Source organism: Drosophila albomicans, chromosome X (genome assembly GCF_009650485.2).
Source record: "Drosophila albomicans strain 15112-1751.03 chromosome X, ASM965048v2, whole genome shotgun sequence".
NCBI classification, from domain to species: Eukaryota; Metazoa; Arthropoda; class Insecta; order Diptera; family Drosophilidae; genus Drosophila; species Drosophila albomicans.
This window is the reverse complement of record NC_047627.2, coordinates 14,924,738-14,938,973: the sequence shown is the minus strand read 5'-3', so window position 1 is coordinate 14,938,973 and position 14,236 is coordinate 14,924,738. Positions and strand designations below refer to the sequence as shown.

General features: G+C 34.2%; 1 protein-coding gene across 6 annotated transcripts in view; it reads left to right on the top strand.

Moving 5' to 3' along the window:
• Nucleotides 1-14,236, top strand: part of LOC117573684 (protein sprint) — a 141,978-nt gene that overhangs the window by 66,469 nt on the left and 61,273 nt on the right. The window contains exons 1-2 of one of the 6 annotated variants that reach the window (XM_034257044.2): nucleotides 3,528-3,570; nucleotides 6,098-6,367. The exons of 4 other annotated variants lie outside the window; for them this stretch is intronic. The gene's annotated coding sequence lies outside the window, so the exon portion shown is untranslated. Of the gene's footprint in view, nucleotides 1-3,527; nucleotides 3,571-6,097; nucleotides 6,368-14,236 lie in introns of those variants that run through there. One more of the 6 variants, XM_052007907.1, reaches the window with a different exon arrangement.

Genomic DNA, 14,236 nt, shown 5'->3' with positions numbered 1-14,236 from the left:
TTTCAATTTCATTCATTATTACTGTTAGAAATTAAGCTAGATTTCACATTATGAATTTAACTGCATTACGGAGATCACTTTTATTACTAGTCTGTGATTATTCTTTACTATTTATATTTGTATATATACATATATATATTTAACTGAGGCTCGCAGGTTGCGCTTTAATGATGTTGGTCACATTCCTGTTAACAATTTAGCCCTTAATTTGTAGGAGCTTAATTCAAAATTTAGATAGGGAAATAAATTGAAATAATGTAGTGTATTATGACATTAAAATTTATAATCAAAATGATAATAACCACTGATATTAGAAATTATAATATTTTATTGGAAATAAATCAAAATGATATGAAAATAATAATATAAAAACGAAAATAATTAACTAATATCTAAAAAAAGTGCAAATAAAGCAATAATGATAATAAATAATTTAATAGCGATTTTATTTTCCAAAATACTTATAAGATAGTTAGAGTCTAGTTAGTATATTCTGTGACTGAGATACCCGCTACCCACCTCAAATGAAACTATATTATACAAATATACTAAAAATATACCGTAAATACTAAAATATACCAAATGTTGTGTTTGGTATATTGATATAACACTATATTCCAAAATATACCATATAGTATATATAAAATATACTAGACGATTGCAGTAGCCGGTTTTTGCCATACAAAAATATAGCTTAAATAACTTTTATCTGATTGCAAATAAAAAGCATTAGCCAATAGTCTCAAGGAAAAAACATTCTTACTTTTGCAATAAAGATAATAAAGAAATTGTCGAGCAAAATACCAAAACCAAATTTAGCTTTGAAGCTCATCTAAATAACATTAAAATTTGAAAAAAAAATTAATAACTATTAAAAATAACCTTAATGTAATTATAACTTACAATTGCAATAAAAATAATAATTGCAATTTAATAGTAGATAATAATAGTCAACAAACTTTTGAATGCTTGGCAATAGTAAACAGGTTTACGACTGAGGTGGATGGGGGGTTTGGTGATAGGGATGGTGAGGGGGGGAGTGGGAAAATACAAGTTACACTGGACAACTTTTTGGGAACACAATCGGGGCTTAAAGATGCGGCAACAACCACAACGGAATTTAAGCGGGAAGCGGAAAATGGGAAGACACAAATATTTCATGGCCATTAAAATATTTTGTGGCGACGCTTTCTGCTTATTGTTTATTTATAATTAATCATTTGGCCTTAAAACACAAACACACACATAGAGAGAGTGAGAAAACGCAACAAGCAGAAATATGCACATTATGTGGTGGCCAAAAAGGACACAACGACACCAACAACAATAACAAGGATACGAATAAAACGCCAATGAGGCAAAAGCAAAGTTGAAGCCGAAAACCGATATAAATTGCATTATGGGCAAATTAATTGTTTTTACCGGCCTCCTGATGGGGGCCATGGGGGAAGAGGGAATGGGGAAGGGGGACATTAATGTGTCCTCCTCTCTTTGCGTGCCTTTGCAACCCTGGCAAATCCAAGGCATAAGGCCCAACGACATTAATAAGGCCCAAAGGATGTGGTGACATTAATTGCGCGACGTCCGAATTCGACTCTGTGGGGGGATGATGGAAAGAAGGGTGAGGGGAAAGGCGGAGAAGGCAGTCATTACATTTCCATATAAATATTTATCGCATGTGATAATGCCATGCGAGCATGAGTGAGAGAGCGAGAAAGGAGAACTAACTGTGGTCGTCAATAGTTTTTCAATTTGCTGTCGGACAAGGACAACAGATGTGCAATAAGCAGAGCGCACACATGTGCACAAATTCCCCACTCTTCTCCATCTCCATCTCACTCTCTCCTTATGTTGTGGTTGTGTGTGTGTGTGTGCGTGTGTCGGCGCCTGGCTTTGCATATGTAATGAAAGGCGAAATCCCGATGCCCAAAATGGCCAAGAAATCATAATGGGCATTTAGCCAAAACGGCTTCAAATCACATTAATTACTTTAATTAATAATTGTCTGGCATTTAATTTTGTTTTATGAATCCCCTTCTCTCTCTTTCACATTTAGCTTTGCCTTCTTAAATCAGTTCTCCTCTCCAGCTTTTGTTGCTCACTCTCGCTCTCTTTCAAAACAAAGCAACAGCTGGTCGATCATTTGGTCGCTCGAGGCCACAAAACTACACAACGACAGAAACAACTATAACAACAACAACAACAACAACAATCGCTACGGCAAGAACAAAGGCCACAAAGCAAGAAGAACAAAACTTCAGAAAAAAAAAACAAAATCAGCTTGACGAAGGGCTCTCCCACGTTCAAGAGTTGCCATGACAATGCTAAAGACTCGCACACACACACACATAAGCATACGCATGTGTTCCACTTCCTTGGCAGCCAAACGATCTTCAATATGCGCTCCCACTCTCTTTGCTTTGCTGTCACCGCGTTCGCTCTCACTGCCGTTTGCTTCTCCTCCTTCTCTTCTCCATCTTCTCGTGCACGCTTCGTTGAGCTTTTTGGCCAACAGCAGCGACGTCAGCAGAATTGGGCGCGTTTTACACAGTCGAACACAAAAAGTTTTTGCACTCAAAATTTACTTTTACGTGTGCGTGTGTGCATGTACATGTACATACGTATATATGTGTAGGAATGCAGCGGGGCGCAACGGGTTGATGTGTGTGTGTTTTGTTTTTGTTTAAAGTGCAGTCAGCTTTTAATAGTTTTGGGGGAGGGTAACAGAAAAGAAAAACGCATGCGTTTTATGCGCGTCTGCAGTGCGGTTAACCAAAAAGACAAAAACAATGCGAACGCTTTGTTTTGCGCCGTCTGTATATTGATGCTGATCAAACGACCTGCAGTTGTTGCAGTTGCATATCGCATATCGCATATTATGGGACATATGGCGCGTATGGCACGCATACGCAATCAATGCGCAGCGATCTCAAAAGAAGAGAGCCAAACGACAACACCAACAAAAAAAAAAACGCATGCGATTTGCGCAATTTGCTTGCATGCAGCAACTGCAGTGAGAGCAGCAACAACAACAACAACCCAATTGCAGCTTCAACTTCAATGTAACGCAGCAGCAGCTACCAACGCAGCGACGCCAAGTGTAAACTCGTTCCACACACACACACAAAACATTCATACTCAACATCCAAAGCACATTGGATTTAAATGTGCAAATTTTTTGTTTGTTTTGTATTTATTAAATAAAATCAATTGCTGGCATAATAAATAACTAAAGGTAATTAATTAGATTTGCAGGTTTTAATATTCAATATGCAGTTGTAGGAATTTGTAAACTTATCAATGGTCGCGCACCACTGTGCGCACTCTGCTTTGCATGCATTGTGGCTAGTGTGTGCGAAGAGAACCGCATGTATACGGGTAAAGCGGGTGGCTGAGCAGCGAAGAGCGAACGCCAAACATGCACGAAGAAGAGAACACGAGAGCTCCAATACTGGCGTCGACGTCGCTGCGCTGCGCTGCTGCTTATGCTATCAACGGCCGGCCAAAACTCTGCCGGCTTCGTTCAGCTCAGTTGTGTTTTGCGTTCCACAGGCGACGGACGAAAGTTTTGTAAGCGCAACGTGTGCGGTTGCTTTTTGTTTGTGTATGTGTGAGTGTGTGTGCGCGATGTTGTGTTATTTTACTTATTTGTTGCCAATGCGTGCGTGTGTGTGTTCGATCAAAAATTAACGTTTGTGTGCAAAGCAAACAAAACAAAACAAACCAAAAGCAAAGCTGAAAACAAAATAAATACAAATAAATGAATAAAAAATAATAGCAAGCAAGACTAAAACTAAAGAAAAATGCCAAATACGATTATTTCTTTCTCGATTACAAATGCAATTTTGTTTTACACATTTTGTTTCTATTTTTTGTTGTTGTGTGTGTGTGTGAGTGTGTGTGCAGTTATAATTAGTTGACAGCAATCAAATGTTATATAATATTAATACAATAATTAACTGAAATAATTAAAAAAGCAAAAAGACCCAAAGCAGAGCAAAGTTTTGTTCGTGCTGTTGATTTTGTTGTTGTTTTTGCGCCGCGCTGCGTTTTTTTCTCTTTGCCGCTGGCTGCGCTGCCAGCGTCGCAGTCGCTGCCTAACCGAATTTTGTATTTTGTTTTGTTTGTGTTTGCGTGTTGTTGGCGTTGTTGCTGTTTCTTTATTTTTGTTTTCTGCATACGATTTTTGTGTTTTTAGAAGTTGTGCAGAGAGGGAAATGAAAAGTGCGAAATTTAAATATTTCATTGAAAAAGCCAAAAATGACAAAAACGGCGAAAAATAACTTCAAAGCGGGCAAATCAAAAATCAGTGAAGCGAACGGATCAGCGTAGGGAAATTGACAAACTGACCGATGGATAGACTGACGGACTGACAGACTGACAGACTTGGACACAACTCTTAATGAGTCACTCTTTGCGCGTTTACTCTTTGCTCTGTCTCTGTCTCTGTCCCTCTCTCGGACTCTTGTACTTGAGACCGGGTTTTTGAGTCTCTGTGACTCAGTTGAGATGAGAAATGCGATTCTTGAAGTAATATCACAGAAATATTTACGATTAAAACCAGCTGCAAGCGAAATAAAAGGGGGGAAGTCAAAGATTGTCCAATTACCATTTTTTTTTTGTCTTCTTCTTCTTCTTCTTGATATCAGCAATGAAATCACAAAACAAATTAAATGAATTCTTAAGCGTTAGTAAATTAATAATAATGATGTATTATATGTTTATTATAGTTATTATTCGATGAAGATTATTCATATATAATATTATATATGATGATATATGATTTTATTATTAAAATGAATGTAATAAGTATTCCCTCAAATTTATCATGAAGATCCATTGAAAAGAGTATAATGATTAATTGTTAGTAAGATCTATTTAATTTGGTATTGGCATTGAAGATTTGTTTGACAACTTCCAAATTGAAATTTTCGAATAATTAATGATTAAAATAGGTTTTACAAAAAAACTTTAATTTTGAATATGAATTTTGTGAATGAAATTAGTTCAGCCAAAATATGTTGCGATAATTCTTAAGCATTTAGTTTATTCAACTATTCCCAATGCTTAAATTTCATATTAACTTTTCTTATAATATAACATTTAGCAATTCTTCATAATTTATTCAATTATTCCCCATACTTGGAAATAACTAGTATAATTATTTGATTTCTTTTAAAGTTTTCACAATTTAACATTCAGCAATTTTTCATTCAAATCAAAATTCTCTAATTTCTTTATTAAATGTGCCGAGGGGAAACTCTTTCAAGTTCTTCTTCTTCTTATTCATCGTCGACTGTCTCATGGGGCATTTTTGGAAGTGCTTAAGAAGCTAAAAATAAAATGCAGTCAGATGTAGCGCCGTCCGTCTTGCATTTCCGATTTCCACGTCTTCAACACATTTTCCACATTTTCCCAAGTCGATGGGAGAAGCGACATTAATGAGAACTAAAATCATTAGCAAATCAATTTGACAACAAATGTGACAACACTTAAAGAGCAGGGAAGGGGCGTGGCATTGGAGAGGGGAGCGGGGAGTGGGGAAGGGGCATCAGAGTGTGGCACTTGCAACACCGTTAAAGAGGCCAGCGAACTCAATGGGCTACTTGCGGTTAACGTTTTTATTAACTGTGCATCAAGAATAACAACAACAACAACTGCACTGGCGACGTCTCTGCCGCAGTCGCAGTCGCTGTCGACGCAGGCGTCGAAAAATCGCGAGCAAAACGCGCGCGATTTTTTCTTTTAAACTTTAAACTTATTTTTTTCGTTTGTTGTTTGTTTGTTTGTACTTTTCGCGCATATTTCTCTTTTATCCAATTGTTGGCTGCATTGTGGGTTTAATTTACGTGCATTGTGTGCTGGATAAATAATACAAGAGGGGGCCAAAGGGGAGGGGGGATGCTGCCATGGCAACTGCAACAGCTTGAATGATTGAGTGAATGAATGTTTGACTAAAGTGCGCTCGACTGCACTCTGCAAATGCAACAACAACAACAACAACCAATAAATGCAACAAAATGAGTATATAAAAAAATAATAATAAACATTTCTTTAACATTATTTGTTTTAATTAAAATAACAATGCCAAAAACAGCGCAATGAAAATGCAACTGCAACTGCAACGTGGCAAATTCGTGCACCAAGTTGCATTTTAAATCATTCACGTCAAAACGTCAACGAACTGTCCCAAAAAAAAAAACAAAAAGAAAAATAAAATAAATTAAAATAAAAACTCAGCAAAGAAAACAGCGAAAATCAGCGAAAAAAGCGACGACAACATTTTTGCATATTAAAGCAAAAAAAGGAAAAAAACACAAGAAAAAATTAAGGTTTTTCTTTCGTTTTTCTTTTTTGCATTGCTCACGTAAGTTGGAAAATAATAATAATTATTTGCTTAATATGTGAAAAAAATTTGATGCCACCAAACAAAATAAAAATAAAGGGAAAAGGGGAAAATATTGAAAAAGTTTATGAAATAAATTCTTGATAATAGAATATTCGATAAAGAATAAACATATTAAATATAATGCCAAAGTCGATAGAAATAATATATTTCATGTAAATTTATTATTATTTACAATTGCTTTTATTTACGTAAACTATTTAGCCAGCTTATTTTTGTTATCTTATTGATATTAACTCTGCCTTATCAGCGGCAATTGTTGTGGAAATCTCTGTTGATAATTAAGTTGATGCGAATTCGATAAGCCAAAAAAGTCGTGGGGATTAGCATAGATTTTTAGCGTATTCTTTTTTTTCTGCTTATCATTGCTGATAAATGAATTTTGTTGAATTTCATTCAAAGATAGAACATTAAAGAGTCATTTTTGAAGTACGGAAAAGCTGACTTAACATGAATGAAATACTTATACATAAGTATAATCCAACGTGTATTATATTATTTCCCTTTGTTGTTCTCACTTTTTTTTTGAAATACTATATTTTTTATAATATTTAAATTACAGTCAAATGAAAAATGAAATCTTTCCTTTTTTGTGTTTTTTTTTTCATATAATATTTTTATTTATTTACAATTATTATACATACTTCAATTGTCATACTTCAAATTGTCATTAAAAAATGGAGTAAACAATAATAATACTTAAAAATGAAGTAATTTATGTTACTCCATTTATTATTATTAAACAAATATAAAAACTATTCAAAACAATCAACACAAAAAAAACCTATATTACAAAATAATTATCTTAAATAATATAATGTCAAAAATACTAAATATTTCATTTTACTCTATTTTTATTATAAAACGAAAATGAGTATCATTAAAAATGTAGGAACAAAAAATTAAATAAAAATAGAAAACACTTTGAATTATAACGTCAAATAATAAAAATAAAATAAAAAATAATAATAATAATTTTCATTTAACTAATTTTTTATTTTGCTTAATGAAAGAATACATTATTGTGAGGTATAGAGAAGTTAGATGTGATGAGAAATTTTTTGAACTCAACAAACTAAATATAAAATTTCATCAATTATCAATTTCAGTTCTTAAAACTTCGAAATGAATTATTTATTTAACTTTATTTTTTGTTGCTTATTATTTTAAATTTTTATAAATTATTTTTTATTATATAAATTAGATATGATGAACTAAAAGTACATTTTATGTACCCAACAAACTAAATAGAAAATTTCAAAATAAATTAGTTCATTTGAATAAATTATTTTGCTTAAGCAAAAATAAATAATTGTAAAACTAGAAATGAAGAAAAATCAAAGTAAGGAAAATCGTAAATTTGCTATCGAACCAACTAAATTTTTTAATGTAAAGTCCAGTTTTATGGTACTTTTAGTTTAAGAAACTTTATGAGCTTCGAGATTGATTTTATTTATTTATTTGCCACAACGTTGAAGTAAAGTAGAATTCGCAGGCCACAAATTGGTTGCAACTTTAATGCCAATTTGCAGTTTATCAGGCAACTCGCAAGTTTCAAAGAGAGACTGAGACAGAGAGAGAGAGAGAGAGAGGGAGTCAAAGATGGAGTGTATTTATTGCCCGTTTTGCTTCTTATCAGCGCCTTTGCACTGTCGATAACTCAGAATTGTCGTGTGTTGACCAGTGACCCATGCTCTGTGTTCCTTTCCCCCCCTCTTTCCCTCTCTGTCTCTCTCTCTCACTCCTTCACCTGTCGCACAAGTTGCGCACCGTTCGATAAGGAAAAGTTTTGTTTGCCACATGGCCAAAGAAGAAGAGTAGTATATTAAATGTTGTTGCTGCTGCTGTTGTGGTTGGTGGCTGGTGGCTGGTGGCTGGTGGTGTGCAATCGACGACACAATTTGTTTGTAATTTGTTTGTCTATGAGACCAGTGACCTCTCTGCCCCCCTCCTTGGTTTAGTTTATCTGGTTCGTGTACCGAAATTGTATCTACACAAATCGCTGAACAAATAGTCAAAGTCAAATGAAATCGATTGCCGCGGGGCGCTAAAAGCAAACAGCAACAGCAACAACAACGCGAGAGTGACAGCAAACAACAACAACAACAACAACAAATTGCCAGCGAATGCAACCCAAATAGGTGCCCCCCTCCTCCTCCTCCTTCTGCCCCCTCTTTCGCCCATTGAAAAAGTTTTATCTGCCGCAGGCAACGTCAACGTATCGACGACTTTCGTTTTCGTTCATTTCACTGCACCTGTCTTATCAGTAGCCCCCTCTCGCTCTCTCTCTCTCACTTTCTGTACAAACAAAGTCGAACCCACTCAAAGTTATTTGGTAACCGATTTTGTATGGCGCGTCAGCGATTACCAAATTGTTTCTGCTCTCTCTCTCTCTCTCTTACTCTCTTTATTTTATTTTCCTTTCTCAACACGTTGTCAATTGCGTCGTTTATCATGTTGATGAAGAGCCGCAGATAGTAGGGGGAAGAGAGAAGGCAAAGCTCCATTTAATTGTACATACGTAACTCAAATGCCAAGCCACAAACTTATTGACCTATTGATTTCGCCTGCGCTTGCAACACACAATTCAGATATAACAACAACAACAATAACAACAATTTGTTGAAGATCATTTAATGCTATACACAAGACCAAAGACAGTTCATCATTTATTGACAGCGCACAGTTAACTGTTGTTTAATGCTCAAAAGTGTGGCAACTACTTTCAGACTTTGACTTTGAAAAACATCTTGCGAAAGCCCCAAATTAAAGAGCAATTTATTGTGAGGAGACAACAGTTACTTTGTTGCCGCTTGCATTTATCTATAAGATAGATTTAGACCTTTAACTCCAACTTTAACTTGCTGTTTAACGCAGCTTTATACTTCGCATTTATTTAAAATGCTTTTCAACTTTCATTTGAATTTCGCTCTATAATTAGTTATTGAATTGTTGTTAAATTAAGATTTCTACATATTATCTTTAAGATAGATTCAACTGCAGTTAAATGCAGTCCTTAACTTATTTAACTTCAACTTTATACTTGTATTTTACTGTGTTACAATTGTTGTTAAATTCATATTTATACTTCACATATGCTGCCTCTGTATCTATCTATAAGATAGACTGAAAGTGGAACTTACTGTTTTATTCATTCTTTTACTTAACATTAACAGTTTGGTCACATTTCATTTCAATTCTATTTAACTGTGTTGAACTTATTGTCAAATTCTGATTTAGGCTTTAGATATGCTGCCTCTGTATTTATCTATTAGATAGATTTATTCTCCACTTTTAACATCCAGTTTTGTTTGGATTTTACATACCATTGACTTAACTTCTTCTTCTTCAATATAAATTAAAGTTCTTGCTGTTAAAGTTGACGTTAAATGCAGATTTAAACTTCACATTTGTTAATTAAAGGTATTAAACTCAAGTTAACATAATTTTTACTTCATTTTTTTTTAATTTATTCTTCAAATTTGTTAAGCTTGTTGTTAACTTGAGTTTTATGCTTTATCTTGTCAAGTTTATACTTAACATTTATTTAACACACTGTTAAACTTGATGTTAAGTTCAGAGTTGTATTCCAAATTAGTTGCATCTTGTGTGAAACTAGCTGCTAGCTAAAAAAAAGGTTTATATTTCATCTACGAGATAAGTTTATGCTTAATTTAAAACTTAACTTACGGTTAAAGTTTTAGTTAACATTATGCTTAACATTATTTTAACCTTGCGTTAAAGTATCTGTTAACTAAAACTTGTTCAATCTCTGCATCTATCTTTTGGTATATTAAATTCAGTATATTTTGAAATGATAATTATGCACTATTTTGCTTGAATGAATATTGTAATTAATCGATAAACCAAATATGCATTTCGGTATATTTTAGTATTTTTTCAGTATATTAAATTTAGAACATTGTAAAGATAATACTACGTTCTTGTGCTTGTATAAATGCAGTAATAGGTAGATATACAAAATATACTTTTTGGTATATTTTTAGTATTTTTCGGTATATAAATTTTCTACTAATAATACTGCACTATTTTACTTGTATAAATATAGTAAAAGGTCGATATACAAAATATACTTTAATCTAGATTTATGCTTAATTTAAAACAGAACTTACAGTTAAATGTAGTTTTAGCTTAACATTATTTTAACCTTGTGTTAAAGTAGCTGTTAATTGAAAAGTCTTCTTCGTGTTCTGCTCTCTGCTCTGTTAAATTATCAAACTTGCTGATAACTATCATGAACTTGAAACCCTTGATAACTTTATGAAATGAATAAATTAATAGAAGCAAACATTATGTTTAGATAAAGATTAGCAATATGTTAAATAAGTTGTCGTTAAAGTTGCCAAGTGTTGAATTTCATGTGATTTAGTTGACAACTCGAACTCAGATTAGCTCTTGCTAATTGTTTATTTATTTACAATATTTGTGACTTTTTGAAATAATTTAAAATAATATGAATCACAGCATACCTTGATATTTACAAACAATATTAGTCACAGGCATTTTAAATGTGAGATTAAAATGTGCAAATAAAACAAATCTTTAGTTGCAATGCGAGAAACCTCTAGACTTTGCTTTGATTGAAGTGTATGTATGTGTGTGTGTGTGTGTGTGGCAGCTTCTCAATTTTTGGCAGCACTTCCGCTGACAAATTTCGCGTGTGTGCTGTGATTGTGATTATTTTTTGTTGTTGTTGTTGAAAGTTCTTGAGACGTTGACGACGCCAACAACGACGAATATGATGAGGCTGGGCAATTGTGGTTGTCAGGGCAAAAAGCGAAAGAGCTGCGCGAGGAGGAAGGGGAAGGGGGAACGAGAAGCAGCGTTGTTTCATATTTAAGCTGGCAGACAGAAGCTGATTGAGCTTCAAGTTCGTCGTCGTTGGCAACATTTAATCAAGCCAAGAAGCCAAGTGGAAGACGCCGCTGATGCCGCCTACGATGTGAAACACACACAAAATGGAAAACGGAAAGCAGAGAAACAAAGCAAAGTTCTTGTCTTGTTGTTGTTGTTGTTGTTTTTGTGCCGATGATGCTAATGATAGTTCAGCATGCAGATATCATAAAAGCTAGACGAGAGCGAGAAGCGAGAGATACAAGCGACGTGAGTGCGTGAGCAAGTACGTGTATCTGTATCTGTATCTGTAAGATACACTGAGATATGTGCACACACATTTTTCAATACGCTTGCCAAGGTTAACGCAACTGCGTAGATACAAATATTGTTTAATATATTCTCTTATGCTTTAGTTCTTTCAACTGCTCTTTGAAATGCCTTTATTAGAAAGATAAATGCAAAACAAGTTTGAGGCAGCAAACGGATATGAAGTATTTTATGGAGTATGTATCTTAAAGAGCATCTTAAAGTTTAGTTAGCTTCGAAAGTTTCTCTCGCGGATAGCAATATTTATACCCGCTATCCATGGGGTAGAAGTATATGATAAATTTGTGCAATTCGGTATATTTTAGTATTTTTTGGTATATTAAATTCAGTATATTTTTAAATGATAATTGTGCAGTATTTGCTTGTATGCATATCGTAATTGATCGATAAACCAAATATACATTTCGGTATATTTTAGTATTTTTTCAGTATATTAAATTTAGTACATTTTAAAGATAATATTGCATTCTTTACTCGTATAAATACAGTAATAGATCGATATACAAAATATATATTTTGGTATATTTTAGTATTTTTCGGTATATAAATTTCCGTATATTTTACTAATAATACTGTACTATTTTACTTGTATAAGTATAGTAAAAGGTCGATATACAAAATATACTTTTTGGTATATTCTAGTATTTTTCGGTATATAAATTTCCGTATATTTTACTAATACACTGCACTATTTTACTTGTATAAATATAGTAAAAGGTCGATATACAAAATATACTTTTTGGTATATTTGTAGTATTTTTTTGGTATATCAATTTCCTTATTCGAATAATACTCCACTATTTTACTTGTATAAATATAGTATGTTTGTAGTATTTTATCGGTATATTAATACTGCTCGAGTAGCGGGTATAGCACAGTTGAGCACACTCGCATGTCGCTTTCTTACTAGTTATGTTGAGTGTGGGAGGCGCAAGATTTATCACACAGCTCAGCAAGTTTTTGTTTCGTTCGCTTTGTGGTCTTTGGCTGCTCTCAAAGGAACCTGCACCTGCAGCTAGTTTTGAAATTGTGGCCCTGAACACCAATTGGATCACGCCCACACCGAAACAACAAACAGGTGTAATATAATATATATGTATATTGTATATATAGAAATAGATATAGATTTAGATTGCGGTCGATCTCTAAGCCATGGCTAATGGCTTGTTTGCAGCGACAGCTGACAGTTGAAGCACTCGCAGCAATTTACAAAAAATATCGAGATATCTAAATATAGTATAGTAAATATTCCCACTGGAATGTGTGAACATGTTGATGGGCTTTGGGCTTTCCAACAGATTTAAAGTCGTGTGAATGACATGCGATCGAACGTAACGCAATGGCATTAGATACATTTGTATCTTGTAGCTATATCGAGTGGGCTGCGCTTGCCACATGTTGTGGGCTGTGCAGTTGCATCCATTAAAGGTGTTTGTCGAACGGGTTTATGGCATTTTAAATGCATGCAACAAACTCGCTCTTCTCTATTTTATGTCTCCTCTCTCTCAGCCGCAAGCCAATTAAAGTCTCTCTCTCTCTCTCTCTCTCTCGCTCGTGGGTAGAGGAAGAGTTCAAAATGCAATTTCGCGTGGTTTGACTCCTAATTGGGCGTACGCCTAAATGTGGCAAATTGCAAATTGCAAAAAATAGTTACTCCTGCGTTGGCATTTGCAACTTCAGCTTAAAATTTATTGCCACGCCTTTGGCAGTGATTTCCTAACTTGTATTTGCATTTTTCAAGCGGTTGAAATATAAAGAAATTGCAGTTGATTTATGTGTAAGCATTCTGAAATGATTTATATACCTTCTCACATTTATATGATAATAATTAAAAGCATTAGAAAGAAATAAATTATTATTAAAAGTATTAAAAGCAGAGATCAATATATAATATTTAAAAATATGATCAAATATCAAGAAATTTCAATCAAAACAATGTTATCAACTCCTGTTTGCTTTCTCCAGGATATATCTGCACTGCTTAACGCTCAAGTGCCTGGCAAATTATCGAATTAGTTGAGAGGCAATCAAATGTTTAGCAGCAGCTTTTGTTTCGAGGGGCTTTCAAATGTTAATTGTTGTGTAATTTACAGAAACTGCAGTGGAATCGTTTATTTTCTCTCTCAGCCGTTGGCATTCAATTGGGCGGCAATAATGTGGCCTAATGCATGTGGGCGTGGCCAAATGCGAAGTGGGCGCAGCATAATAAAAAAACGAAGCTAAATAAATATAAAAATTGATTATGTCGCGGGCTGCTGGCAAACGAATTGAATGTTTAAGAGGGGGAGAAGTGAGAAAAAAAAACCAAAGTCAAGCGGGAATAAAATGAAAATAAAAGAAATGTCAACGAGCGTGAAAGCGAGAGAGAGAGAGAAAGAGAGGGGGAGAGGGAGAAAGAAAGCCTGCGGCCTGTGGCGGCAATCAAAGTTGAAAATTAGGCAATAAAATTAAACGAACGGCAACGAAACGAGGCAAAGAAAAGGAAACGCGCAACGAAGTGGCAAGCTCGAGGAGGTTTGGAGAAAAGGCAGTGTTAACCTTTTGCCACAATAAACAAAATGAAAATAAAGTGAAAAAATAATGCCAAAATGGAGAAATGGAAAACAAAGCAAAGAAAAGCAGCCATATGGGGCGCACTTCTCTTCA